Consider the following 13,257-nt stretch of genomic DNA (forward strand, 5'->3'; position numbering starts at 1 on the left):
GCACAGAGCCCGGCGTGGGGCTCGAACTCACAGACTGAGAGATCGTGACCTGAGCCAAAGGCGGACGCTCAACCGCCTGAGCCACCCAGGGGCCCCTATTTTTTTTAATTAAAAATTTTTATTGTTTATTTTTGTGAATGGGGGAGGAGCAGAGAGAGAGAGAGAAGGAGACACAAAATCCCAACCAGGCTCCAGGCTCTGTTCTGTCAGCACAGAGCCGGACTTGGGGCTCGAACCCACAAACCATGAGATCATGACCTGAGCTGAAATCGGATGCTTAAACGACTGAGCCACCCAGGTGCCCCTTTTGACGGTTACTTTTGAGAGAGAGAGAGAGAGCAGAAGCAGGGGAGGGGCGGAGAGAGGGAGCCACAGAATCCAAAGCAGGCTCCAGACCCAGAGCTGTCTGTCAGTGCAGATCCCAGCGCGGGGCTCACCGTGGGGCTCCTCCTCCTGGACCTGGAAGTCATGACCTGAGCTGAAGTCAAACGCTTAACCGACTGACCCATCCAGGCACCCCTAAAGGTTTCCTAACTTAAAGTTTGCTGTACCGCACTGGGTAAGGGGTATCCTTGCTTTGCAGACTGGCTGTCTTGCCTAGAGGTGAAGTCATTTATTCACTCATTCATTCCTTCAGCAACCATACCCCGCGGAATTTGCGTTTGCCTGGCGGCCACCGCCAGACAAGGCTTCTGGAATACGGAGCTGAGAGATCCAGTGGTTTTCTGAAAAACTCGTTCTGTTCACACAGGCCTGTATCCGACAGCTCTGCCTACTTTATCCCCGGCAGCTGTCAGAAAATAATTTACACAGCCGGTTTACAAATGAAAACCGTGCTATTCGTTGTCCAGAATGAACGGGAACAATTCCAGCTGTCAGATAATCCCCACATCCCTAGTTCAAATCTGTGTTGCGAATGTTCCTCAAATTAATGGCGAATGTAATAAATATTACTGGCGTGGTGCAGTTCAGCAAGCGCTTTCACGTATGTATTCCAACCCGACTTGTGCCTCTCAGCCTGTAAAGCCGTGGCTTGGTCGGGACAGGCCGGCTGACTGCTCTCAAGGAGGCTCGCCCCCGCTCGCCCCTCCCCCCCCGCCCCTCCCCCACTACGACACGCCCCTCCCCCACTACGACACGCCCCTCCCCCTGCCGTGCCTTCCTGGCTCCTCCCCCCGGCCTCCGCCTCGTTCTGTTCTCCGGGGTCGGAACCACAGCGGGCACGCGCTCCCCGCGCGCCGCCCTTCCCGGAGCCGGAGCGGGCTGCCTCCCCTGCAGGATGCATTTCTCCTGCCGTCGGGGAGGTAATGAAGTGTTGTGATGTAAAAGTCACCTCTGGGGGATAGTCACCATTAGGTAAGCTAAACAGAGGTGGTGGAGACGCAACAAGTCCTGCAGAGCAGGCCGGGCCTCGGTGAGGCAACGTGTTACTAATGTATCTGGGAACTGTGGGACGTGTCCCGGGGCGGGAACAAGCACCCCCAGTCCTCCTAGCGGGTGGTGGACGGCCTGTGAGTAACGGGAATGATTGCAACTGGTGGTGATTCAGCTCTGATTAGTAAGGAGGTGAAAGAAAAAAATAGTGGTGTTGTTTTTTCGTTACATGATAGAGAATTAACCATTGTGTAAACCATGCCTCGTGCGGTCCTGGGTTATGTTCCAAGTTTGTACTTCCCCACATGGGTGGGCCTTCTCCTCAGACGGGCTGTAAATAGAAAAGGCAGCATTTTTTCACCTTTGAACCAGCTTTGGGAATGGAAACCCCTGGAGACTGCAGCACTTAGTGACAAGAAGCTGCCGTCCCAGAAAGTGTGGTCTAGAGAAAGCTGACATTCCTGCTTCTCAATTTGCTTATCCGCAAACCGAGACCAAAAGCCCTGTCGCAAAAAAGAGTGTTGATGGGCGTATTAGATCCCGAGGAAAGATCACGCCAAGACAGTAGGTCTAAATAAATAGTGATTTGTTTAAGTGTATTTATTTATTTTCAGAGAGAGAGCGAGCATGAACGGGGCAGAGAGAGAGAGAGAGAGAGGGAGAGAGAGAATCCCAAGCAGGCTCCACACCGTTAGGCAGAGCCCGACGCTGGGCCCGAACAAACGAGCCAGGAGATCATGACCTGAGCCGAAACCGAGAGTCGGACACTTAACCGAATGAGCCCCCAGGTGCCCCCGATAGGTAGTCATTTAAAGCGAATGGTTACTTCAGAATTTTTGACAAGGGGTGTCCGCAAGTAGGGTGAGGTTCTGATCGCGCGGCTGTTGGTGTCTCGAAGTCTCCGTGTGAGAACAGTGCAGGTCAGAGCTGACGCTTCTCCCCGTCAGCTGAGTGCTCAGGCAAGGAATGCCTCTGAGAATGCCGGAAGCATCCCACACTTCGCTCATTTGGTGAATAGATGTTAACCCCACAGACGTTTCTGAGCGCTCGAAGAGTGCCAAGCTGCGCCCTGGGCCCCGGGAAGGCAGTGTTGCGCGCAGAGAAATCTTGCCCTGACGCCGATGTGGCTGCAGCTCCGGGAGGGCATCAGACGAACAATCGCACAGATTCGTCCCCGCACAGCCGTGGGACGGCACCACACAGCTGGCTTTGGGACACCTGGTCTCCCATGGGAGATGGCCATTGGGAAAACGCGTCCGGTTGGAAGCCGGGTTTCAAAGACGGGTTCTCGCCACCTGGGAAGAGCTCCCCTGCGCACACCTTCACAGTCACGACAGGCGTGATTTTCACTGTGTTCAAGTTCTTTGGCTTCGTGCGTAGTAGGGTTACTGGAGCCTGTTGGAAATGGTGGCCGCCGCCTCACACAGCATTAGCTAAGGGGACATCGGGTGGTCCCGAAGGGCCGTTTCGCTCTAGCCTGGGTCAGTCCAACTGCCAGTCTCAGGGCTCCCTTGTGCAGATGGAGGCGGAACAGTGAAGAGCGGTCACATCCCCGGGGGGGTATCCGCACCAGCCACGGCCTGCGTCTAGGCCCGTCTCCCTGATCTCCCTGGTGCTCTTGGACCTAAAATTGACAGGCACCGATTCAAGGGTGTAGGTCAATATTGTTACCATGGGAGGCGAACGTGCCCACGTCTGTCAGGTCCTTCACCCAGCCCCCGAGAGGAATTCAGAACCGTCCTGGGGCTCTCCGAGACTAGACTCTGCCCTCTGTCACTGATGGGGTTTGGGCTGGAACCTGGAAGCTCCTGGAAATTGGGAGTTTTGGGGATCGAAGGCTGCCCGAAGATAGGCTTTGTGAGTCACTCACGTAGAGAAACCCATACCTGAAAGGGGATCATTCCCCACCCCCCCAACATTGCCACCCCCCCAGCCAGGTGCAGACAGGTGTGTAAAAGCAACATCAAATCAGGGATAGCATAGCAACATCGGCTTTTCTTTTTTATTTGAAAAGTGAGTATTAGATGACTACTTCCCAGTTAGAAGTTTTGGAAAGTGCACTCCGAGTTTTCCGTTTTAGACAAATGTCGGCTCTCCCCTGCCGTGGTCCCCACTGTACCGATTTGTTCCAAATCATTTAAACATGTAGTCCTGTGGCTCGCCTCCCCCGTGCAGAGGTGCGGCGTCCCTGTCAGATCCGTCTCCATTTCTACTGGAAGAAGACATTGGGAGCTCTGTCAACACTTGTGACAGGTTGGCCACACTGGCACCTTTGTTGCTTAAAACCAAAGAGGACAGTGACGGTCCAGGTGCCCCCTGTGCTCAGGGCTCAAATGGGACCACGGAGAGGATTTCTGGAGCATGTTTGGCAGTCACTTCTGAGTTTTCCGTCGAGACCCAAACGCTGAGAAAATCTTTTCGCTCGTGCCAATTGGCCATCCTTCCCTCTCAGCGCTTTCCCGGCGCACAGGGCCTGCGCGCTGCTGGAAAGTCATGTCTGCGCTCTGCACAAAAGCTGCCTGCCGACCTGCTGTGCGTGATCCACGGGGCTGAGATGACAGGGTCTCGCTTGATGTTGGCTGTGGGTGGATTTCAGGTTTTCATTTAAGTAAAGAATAGTTTAAGCCTTCAGCTGGGAGAGGGGGTTAATGTGTCCGTGGGCGAAGCCTCGGGGGTTCTAATGCAGCAGGTGATCCACCAGCATAGCCCTCTCCCCTCCACACCCCCACACCCCCCAGGTGGCCAGAAGAAACTGTGGCTCTTTGGCAGCTCTTTGCCAAAATGCTTGGTGGAGGTTGGGAAACACTGAATTGTGAAATTTAAGGCAAGGCGACGGGGTGCTCTTGTCCTCTTTGGCACGTGCATCCTAAGTGACAGGAACGAGAGCAGACCTCATTTAATGGGCGGCCAAAGGGTGCCGGGCTATTCTGAACCAATCTGTTGGTCAGCGTGCTACCTTCGACAGGCTCGGTAGCCAATGCTGAATGACTTTGGATGGTTTCAGTGGAGAGACATGAGTTCACTGATGCTGTGTCTGTGGGGGAAGCCAGGAGGCCGACAGGATTCCAGGAGGCTTTGTGTGAGGGGCTTGCTCACTTCCAAGAAACAACGGGCGGAGCAGGAAATGTGGACATACGTGCTACTCGTTAAATGACTTGTTCATATGGCAGATTGTCCCCATCTGGGGGTGCGTGACCCCTGTTATGTTCACAGGAGCCACCAGGAGGTTGTGGAGACAGATGTATCCTCTCCTTATCTCCGATCCCCTGACCCCCGAGGTGCCTGTGGCCCCTTCTTCCCCCGAATCCTCTCTGGATTCACTGTTGATTCTCACACTTGCTGCCTCATTCTTTTTCCTTCTCACGCAACCTGATTCCAGGCACTTTTTCCTTGAGTGATGCTCATTGTGGCCACATGGAGCTGTCATTAGGAGTGTGGGACGGGAGGAGAGGAGATGATGGGGTTTCAGAAGACTTCACCTTGATTTTGATAAATGAAAGGAGGTGGCCTATCCCCAGATTTAAAGCAAGGCAACGGGCAAGAGCACCCCGTTGCCTTGCTTTAAATTTCAGAATTCAGTGCTCCCCAACCTCTGCCCACACCCACATGCTTTATTAGAGGAGAATCAGGGCTTCAGGGGAACCTGTGGCGATTTCTGTTTCCAGAGTGTGGTGGGTGGCTTCAGTTCAGCAGGACTGGTCTGGTCAGTGACAGCCTCACCAGCACTGTGCAGTCTCAGCAGGACGTGTCTTTGGGGTGTTTTTTTTTTTTTTTTTTTTTTTAAGTTTATTTGAGAGAGAGAGTACAAGCAGGGAAGGGGCAGAGAGGGGGAAAAAAAAATGCCAAGCAGGCTCTGAGCTGTTAGCACAGAGCCCAGTGTGGGGCTCAAACTCACGAACTGTGAGATCACGAGCTGAGCTGAAATCAAGAAAGAGCTGGCCTCTTAACTGACTGAGTCGCCTGGGTGGCCCAGGTCATGTGGTTTTTAGGTCAGAAGCTCTGAGGCTGGTTGGCTTCTATCCACGATGGGAAGAAAAGCATCATTCTGGCACAGACCTGGAGGCCCCTTCTCTGACCTTCTCCTGGCAATCAGTGCACAGGCTGTTCACAGTCCGTGCTGTCGAACCTGATGTAGTTTCGCTTCAGCAGGGCAAACACCAAAATAGTCAGCCTTGGCCACGTATAGCATCTCTAAGGACAGTCACCAACTTTGAGCCTATAGCCTCTAGTTAAAATGCACTGCTGCTTTCTCACCGTTGCATGCTGTTCATGCAAGCCTCTGACTCTGATTGTGCTAGCTGCAGCCCACGCTCTCCTCAGCTTCCTGGTCTCAGCTTTCGGACAGCGCTGGTGTCAGGCTGGGCCCAACTTGCTCTATTTTATTTTATTTTATATTTTATTTATCTTATTTTATCTTATCTTATTTTTTTATTTTATTTTATTATTTTATATTTTATCTTATCTTATTTTATTTTATGTTATTTTACTTTATTTTGTTTTATATGTTATTTTATTTTATTTTATTTGTATTATTTTATCTTGTTTTATCTTATCTTATCTTATTTTATTTTTTATTTTATTTTATTATTTTATATTTTATCTTATCTTATTTTATTTATTTATTTTAATTTATTTTATTTTATATTTTATTTTATTTTATATTTTACTTTATTTTATTTTATTATATTTTATTTTATTTTATTTATTTTATTTTATTTATTTTATTTTATTTTATTTTATTTTACTTTTTTATTTGTTTATTTTATTTAAGTTTATTTATTTTGAAAGAGAGACAGAGACAGTGAGAGAGAAGGAGGGAAAAGAGAGACAGAATCCCAAGCAGGCTCCGAGCTGTCACCACAGAGCTGGACACAGGGGCTCAATCCCATGAACTGTGAGATCATGGCCTGAGCTGAAATCAGGAGTCAGTTTAACTGACTGAGCCACCCAGGTGTCCCACCAACTTGTTCTGTTTTTTTAAATTACTTTTTACAATGCAAAATTTAAGCATATGTATATGTGGAGAGAAGAGTCAACCCTGTGTGCCCATCAGCCAGCTTCAACAGTTGCCCATATGTGGTCAGTCTGGTTTCTTCCCTACTCCCTCCCTCTGCTCTGCCATCTGGTGGATTATTTTATTTTTTTAAATGTTTATTTATTTTTGAGAGACAGCACGAATGGGGGAGAGGCACGGGGCAGGGGGGACAGAAGATCTGAAGTGGGCTCTGTGTTGACAGCAGCCAGCTGGATGTGGGGCTCCAACGCAGAACCGTGAGATCATGACCACAGCTGAAGTCAGGTGCCCCCCACTGGATTATTTTAAAGCAAATCCCACATATTACATAACTGCAGATATTCCTTCAAAATGTATCTCCAAGAGACTGGGACTTTTTCTAAACAGAACCATAGTTCTATTATCATACCTAAAACAATTTCCTTTAAAAAATTTTTTTTTCCTCCTTTCCTTTTTTCTATTTATTTTTTTAACTTACATCCAAGTTAGTTAGCATATAGTGCAACAATGATTTTTTTTTTTTTTTCAACGTTTATTTATTTTTGGGACAGAGAGAGACAGAGCATGAACAGGGGAGGGGCAGAGAGAGAGGGAGACACAGAATCGGAAACAGGCTCCAGGCTCTGAGCCATCAGCCCAGAGCCCGACGCGGGGCTCGAACTCACGGACCGCGAGATAGTGACCTGGCTGAAGTCGGACGCTTAACCGACTGCGCCACCCAGGCGCCCCGCAACAATGATTTCAGGAGTAGAGGCCAGTGCTCATCCATAACGCCCCTTACGCATTAGCCCACCCCCATCCCACAACCCCTCCAGCAAACTTCTGTTTGTTCTCTATATTTAAGGGTCTCTTCTGTTTTGTCCCCCTCCCTGTTTGTATATTATTTTTGCTTCCCTTCCCTTATGTTCATCTGTTCTGTGTCTTAAAGTCCTCATATGAGTGAAGTCATATGATTTTTGTCTTTCTCTGGCTGACTAATTTCACTTAGCATAATACCCTCCAGTTCCATCCACGTAGTTGCAAATGGCAAGATTTCATTTTTTTGATTGCTGAGTAATACTCTATTGTGTATATATACCACATCTTCTTTAACCAGTCATCCATCGATGGACATTTGGGCTCTTTCCATACTTTGGCTATTGTGGATAGTGCTGCTGTAAACATGGGGGTGCATGTGTCCCTTCGAAACAGCACACCTGTATCCCTTGGATAAATACCTAGTAGTGCAATTGCTGGGTCGCAGGGTAGTTCTATTTTTAATTTTTTGAGGACCCTCCATCCTGTTTTCCAGAGTGGCTGCACCAGTTTCCATTCCCACCAGCAGTGCCGAAGACATCCTTTTTCTCTGCATCCTCATCAACATCTGCTGTTGCTTAAGTTGTTGATGTGAGCCATTCTGACAGGTGTGAGATGGTATCTCATTGTGGATTTGATTTATATTTCCCTGATGATGAGTGATGTTGAGCATTTTTTCATGTGTCGTTTGGCCATCTGGATGTCTTCTTTGGAGAAGTGCCTATTAATGTCTTCTGCCCATTTCTTCACTGGATTATTTGTTTTTTGGGTATTGAGTTTGGTAAGTTCTTTATAGATTTTGGATACTAACTTTATCTGATATGTCATTTTCAAATATCTTCTCCTATTCTGTCAGTTCCCTTTGAGTTTTGCTGATTTGTTTCCTTCACTGTGCAGAAGCTTTTTATTTTGATGACGTCCCAGTAGTTCATTTTTGCTTTTGTTTCTCTTGCCTCCAGAGACATGTTGAGTAAGAAGTTGCTGCCACCAAGGTCAAAGAGGTTTTTGCCTGCTTTCTCCTCGAGGATTTTGATGGCTTCCTGTCTTACGTTTAGGTCTTTCATCCGTTTTGAGTTTATTTTTTGTGTATGGTATAAGAAAGTGGTCCAGCTTCATTCTTCTGCATGTCGCTGTCCAGGTTTCCTAACACCATTTGCTGAAGAGACTGCCTTTATTCCATTGGATACTCTTTCCTGCTTTGTCAGAGATTAGTTGGCCTTACGTTTGTGGGTCCATTTCTGGATTCTCTATTCTGTTCCATTGATCCATGTGTCTATTTTTGTGCCAGTACCATACTGTCTTGGTGATTACAGCTTTGTAATACAGCTTCAAATCTGGGAGTGTGATGCCTCCAGTTTTGTTTTTCTTTTTCAGGATTGCTTTGGCTATTCGGGGTCTTTTTTGGTTCCATACAAATTTTAGGGTTGTTTGTTCTAGCTCTGTGAAGATTGGTGGTGTTATTTTGATAGGGATTGCACTGAATATGTAGATTGCTTTGACATTTTAACAATATTTGTTCTTCAATCCAGGAGCATGGAATATTTTTCCTTTTTTTTTTGTGTCTTACTCAATTTCTTTGGTAAAGCTTTCTATAGTTTCGTGTATAGATTTTTCACCTCTTTGGTTAGGTTTATTCTTAGGTATTTTATAGTTTTTGGTGCAATTGTAAATGGGATCGATTCCTTGATTTCACTTTCTGTTGCTTCTTTATTTGTGTACAGGAATGCAACCAATTTCTGTGCACTGATTTTATATCCTCCCACTTTGCTGAATTCATGGATCAGCTCTAGTGGTTTTTTGGTGGAATCTTTTGGGCTTTCCATATAGAGTATCATGTCATTTTCAAAGACTGTAAGTTTGACTTTCTTCTTGCTGATTTGGATGCCTTTTACTCCTTTGTGTTGTCTGACTGCTGAGGCTAAGACTTCCAATACTGTGTGGAATAATAGTGGTGAGAGTGGACATCCTTGTTGTGTTCCTTAGGGGAAAAGCTCTTAGTTTTTCCCCATTGAGGATGATATTAACATTGAGTCTTTCATATATGGCTTTTATGATCTCGAGGTATGATCCTTCTACCCCTACTTTCTTGGGCTTTTTTTTCAAGAAAGGATGCTGTATTTTGTCAAACGCTTTCTCTGCATCTATTGAGAGGATCATGTTGTTCTTGTCCTTTCTTTTATTTATGTGATGTATAACATTGATTGTTTTGTGGAAATTGAACCAGTGCCCTGCATCCCAAGTATAAACTTGGTTGTGGTGAATAATTCTTTTAATGTATTATTGGATCTGGTTGGCTAGTATCTTGTTGAGGATTTTTGCATCCTTGTTCATTAGGGAAACTGGCTCTAGTTCTCCTTTTTAGTGGGGTCTTTGTCTGGTTTTGGAATCAAGGTAATGCTGTCTTCATAGAACGAGTTTGGAAGTTTTTCTTCATTTCTATTTTTTGGAACAGCTTCAAAAGAATAGGTGGTAACTCTTCTTTAAATGTTTGGTAAAATTCCCCTGGAAAGCCACGAAGCCCTGGACTCTTGTTTTTTGGGAGATTTTTGATTACTAATTCGATTTCTTTACTGGTTATGGGTCTTTTCAACTTTTCTATTTCTTATTTCACTTTTGGTAGTTCATATGTTTCTAGGAATTTGTTCCTTTCTTCTGGATTGCCCATTAAATTTTTTTTTAATGTTTATTTATTTTTGAGAGACAGAGACAGAGCATGAGCAGGGGAAGAGCAGAAAGAGAGAGGGAGACACAGAATCCAAAGGAGGCTCCAGGCTCTGAGCTGTCAACACAGAGCCCGATGCAGGGCTTGAACACACAAGCTGTGAGATCATGACCTGGGCTGAAGTCAGATGCTCAATGAACTGAGCTACCCAGGCACCCCCATTGCCCATTTTATTGGTGTATAATCGCTCACAATATTCTTTTATTATTGTTGGTTTTTCTGCTGTGTTGGTTGTGATCTCTCCTCTTTCATTCTTGATTTTATTTATTTGAGTCCTTTCCTTTTCTTTTTGATCAAACCGGCTAGGGGTTTATCAATTTTGTTAATTCTTTCAAAGAACCAGCTCCTGGTTTCATTGATCTGTTCTACTGTTTCTGTTTTGTTTAGTTTCAATATCATTCATTTCTGCTCTAATCTTTATTATTTCCTGTCTTCTACTAGTTTTGAGTTTATTTGCTGTTCTTTTTCCAGTTCTTTAAGGTGTAAGGTTAGGTTGTGAATCTGAGATCTTTCTTCCTTGTTTAGGAAGTCCTGGATACTTTCCTCTTATGACTGCCTTTGCTGTGTCCCAGAGGTTTTGGGCTGTGGTGATATCATTTTCATTGGCTTCCATGTACTTTTTAATTTCCTCTTTAACTTCTTGGTTAGCCCATTTATTGTTCAGTAGGATGTTCTTTAGTCTTTGGAGACTTTTTTTTTCCGAAGTTTTTCTTGTGGCTGATTTTGAGTTTCATAGCGTTGTGGTCTGAAAATATGCATGGTATGCATGGTATGATCTTTTTGTACTTGTTGAGGGCTGATTTATGTTCCAGTATGTGATCTGTTCTGGAGAATGTTCCATGTGCCCTCAAGGAGAGTGTGGTTACAAACACCTTTAGTTTTTGTTTGTCTGGGAAACTTTTTATTTATGTCTCCTTCTATTGTGAATGACAGTCTTCCTGGATGAAGAATTCTTGGCATATTTTTCTGATCCAGCACATTGAATATATCCTGCCACTCCTTTCTAGCCTGCCATGTTTCTGTGGATAGGTCTTTGGTGAGCCCAATCTGTCTTCTCTTGTAGGCTGAGGACGTTTTTTCTTTTCCTGCTTTCATGATTCTTTCCTTGCTTGAGTATTTTGTGAATTTGACTGTGATATGCCTGGTTAATTTTTTTAAAAAATATTTATTCATTTTTGAAAGACAGAGAGACAGAGCACAAGCAGGGGTAGGGTGGAGAGAGAGAGGGACACAGAATCTGAAGCAGGCTCCAGGCTCTGAGCTGTCAGCACAGAGATCGACATGGGGCTCGAACTCACAAACCACGAGATCATGACCTGAGTCAAAGTTGGACTCTCAACTGACTCAGCCACCCAGGTGCCCCTGATATGCCTTGTTGATGGTCAGTTTTTGTTGAATCTAATGTGAATTCTTTGTGCTTCCTGGATTTTGATGTCTGTATCTTTCCCCAGGTTAGGAAAGTTTTCCACTGTGATTTGCTCACATAAACCTTCTACCCCTTTTTCTCTCTCTTCATCTTCTGTGACCTCTATGATTCTGATGTTATTCCTTTTTAATGAGTCACTGAGTTTTCTAATTCTTATATCGTGCTCTTTTACCTTAGTCTGTCTCTATTTTTCTACTGCTTTAGTCTTTATAAGTTTGTCCTCTGTATCTCTGATTCACTGCTCTGCTTCATCCATCTTTGCCGCCGTGGTATTCATTTGAGATTGCAGCTCAGTTATAGCATTTTAGATTTCATCCCAACTAGCTTTTACTTCTTTTATCTCCATAGAAAGGGATTCTAATCTATTTTCAACGCCAGCTAGTTTTCTTATTATTGTGATTCTAAATTCTGGTTTGGACATCTTGCTTGTATCTGTGTTGATTAAGTCCATGGTTGTCATTTCTTCCTGTTCTTTCTTTTGGGGTGAATTCCTTCAATTTGCCATTTTGAAGGAAGAAAAGGAATTAATAAAGTAAAAAAAAAAATAGAAATTAAAAAATTAAAAACAGCATAAAATAATCAAATAAAGGTTGTTAGATCCTTGGTGTGTTTTGATCTGGTTGTTGAAAGAAGTTTGATAGAATAGAGAAAAGAAAAAAGGAGAAAAAAAAGGAAAACATTTCAAAATTTGAAAAAATGAATACAGTAAAATGAAATGATGAAAGTAACCTAGAATTTAACAAATTTACAAAAAAGTAAACAATATAGAAGAAAATTAAAGAAAAAATCTTTTTTATATAAAAACAGAAGATAAAAATAATTTTTTCTCTTTCTGTATTCAAGAATAAGAAAAGGAAAGAAAAAGAAAAAAAGTAGAATAGATGGACCAGCGAACAGAATGAAATATGATTGAAATTACATCCAGTTTTCCCTAGAAGTCAAATTATGAAGTACTGTCTACTCTGTAAACTAAGGAGGCGGAGAGACTTGTGTTCCTCAAGAGCGTGGTTGGCACAGTTGGCTTAGTTTAACGTCTCCATTCTCCACTAGGTGCCATTGCTTAGCTAACTGGGGTAGATTGTTGTGGCACATGTAGGCATGTATGCACATGCACAGGTGAAAATGGTGTCACTCAGCTACCCAGTCTCTGGTTTCAGAACTCTGTGCTCTCCTGACAGGCAGTCAAGCACTCCTCCTTTGTCTCTGGTTTCCATCCACTCCCCACTTCTACACTGTCTGTGACCAAGCCTTCAGGCTGCCAGATAGCACCTCCCTCCTGAGTTTTATCTCAGATGCGGCTGTGTTTCTCAACCCCTCACTTCTGAGGGACTGCAGCTTTCACCTCAGACCCTCTGGGGGCGGGTCTCGCTGAGCAATGGCTGGGTGCCAGTCCGCCCCCAGGAACCTTCAAGCAACTGTGCTGCTGCTGATGTCCAGAGACTGTGCCTGGGCACCAGCCCACCCCAGAAAAACTTCATGTGGTCATGTAGCAGCAGTGTTTCAGGGGCTACGGGAAACCACATCACACATCTTGCACCAGGCTTCACCCCAATGTCCCTCTTCTGACACCAGAAAATGTGGCTGATCTCCAAGATTTGCTGGGTCCCTTGCCTGTAGGAGGTCTCGCAGCCTCTATCATATGTCCTCCCAGCAGGGGAACTGCCACTCCCCATGTGGCCATAAGACCCCTCAGACCTCGCTCTCTGTTCCTGAGGATTCACCCTTCCCACCAGAGCACTGCCAGATATTGAGCTGTGGAGTTTCAGATTCTTTGCTCCCCCTGTTTTTAGAGTCTTAATGGAATTCAAATCCTTTGCTTTCTCCTTTCTCCCTTTTATCTTCTGTCCCATGCAGCTGTTTCCACTCTTGCCTTTTCTCTCCAGCTGCTTTCATTGGGGGGGGGGGGTGCTTTGCTTCATCCTCTCT

Source organism: Lynx canadensis, chromosome A1 (genome assembly GCF_007474595.2).
Source record: "Lynx canadensis isolate LIC74 chromosome A1, mLynCan4.pri.v2, whole genome shotgun sequence".
Lineage (NCBI taxonomy): Eukaryota > Metazoa > Chordata > Mammalia > Carnivora > Felidae > Lynx > Lynx canadensis.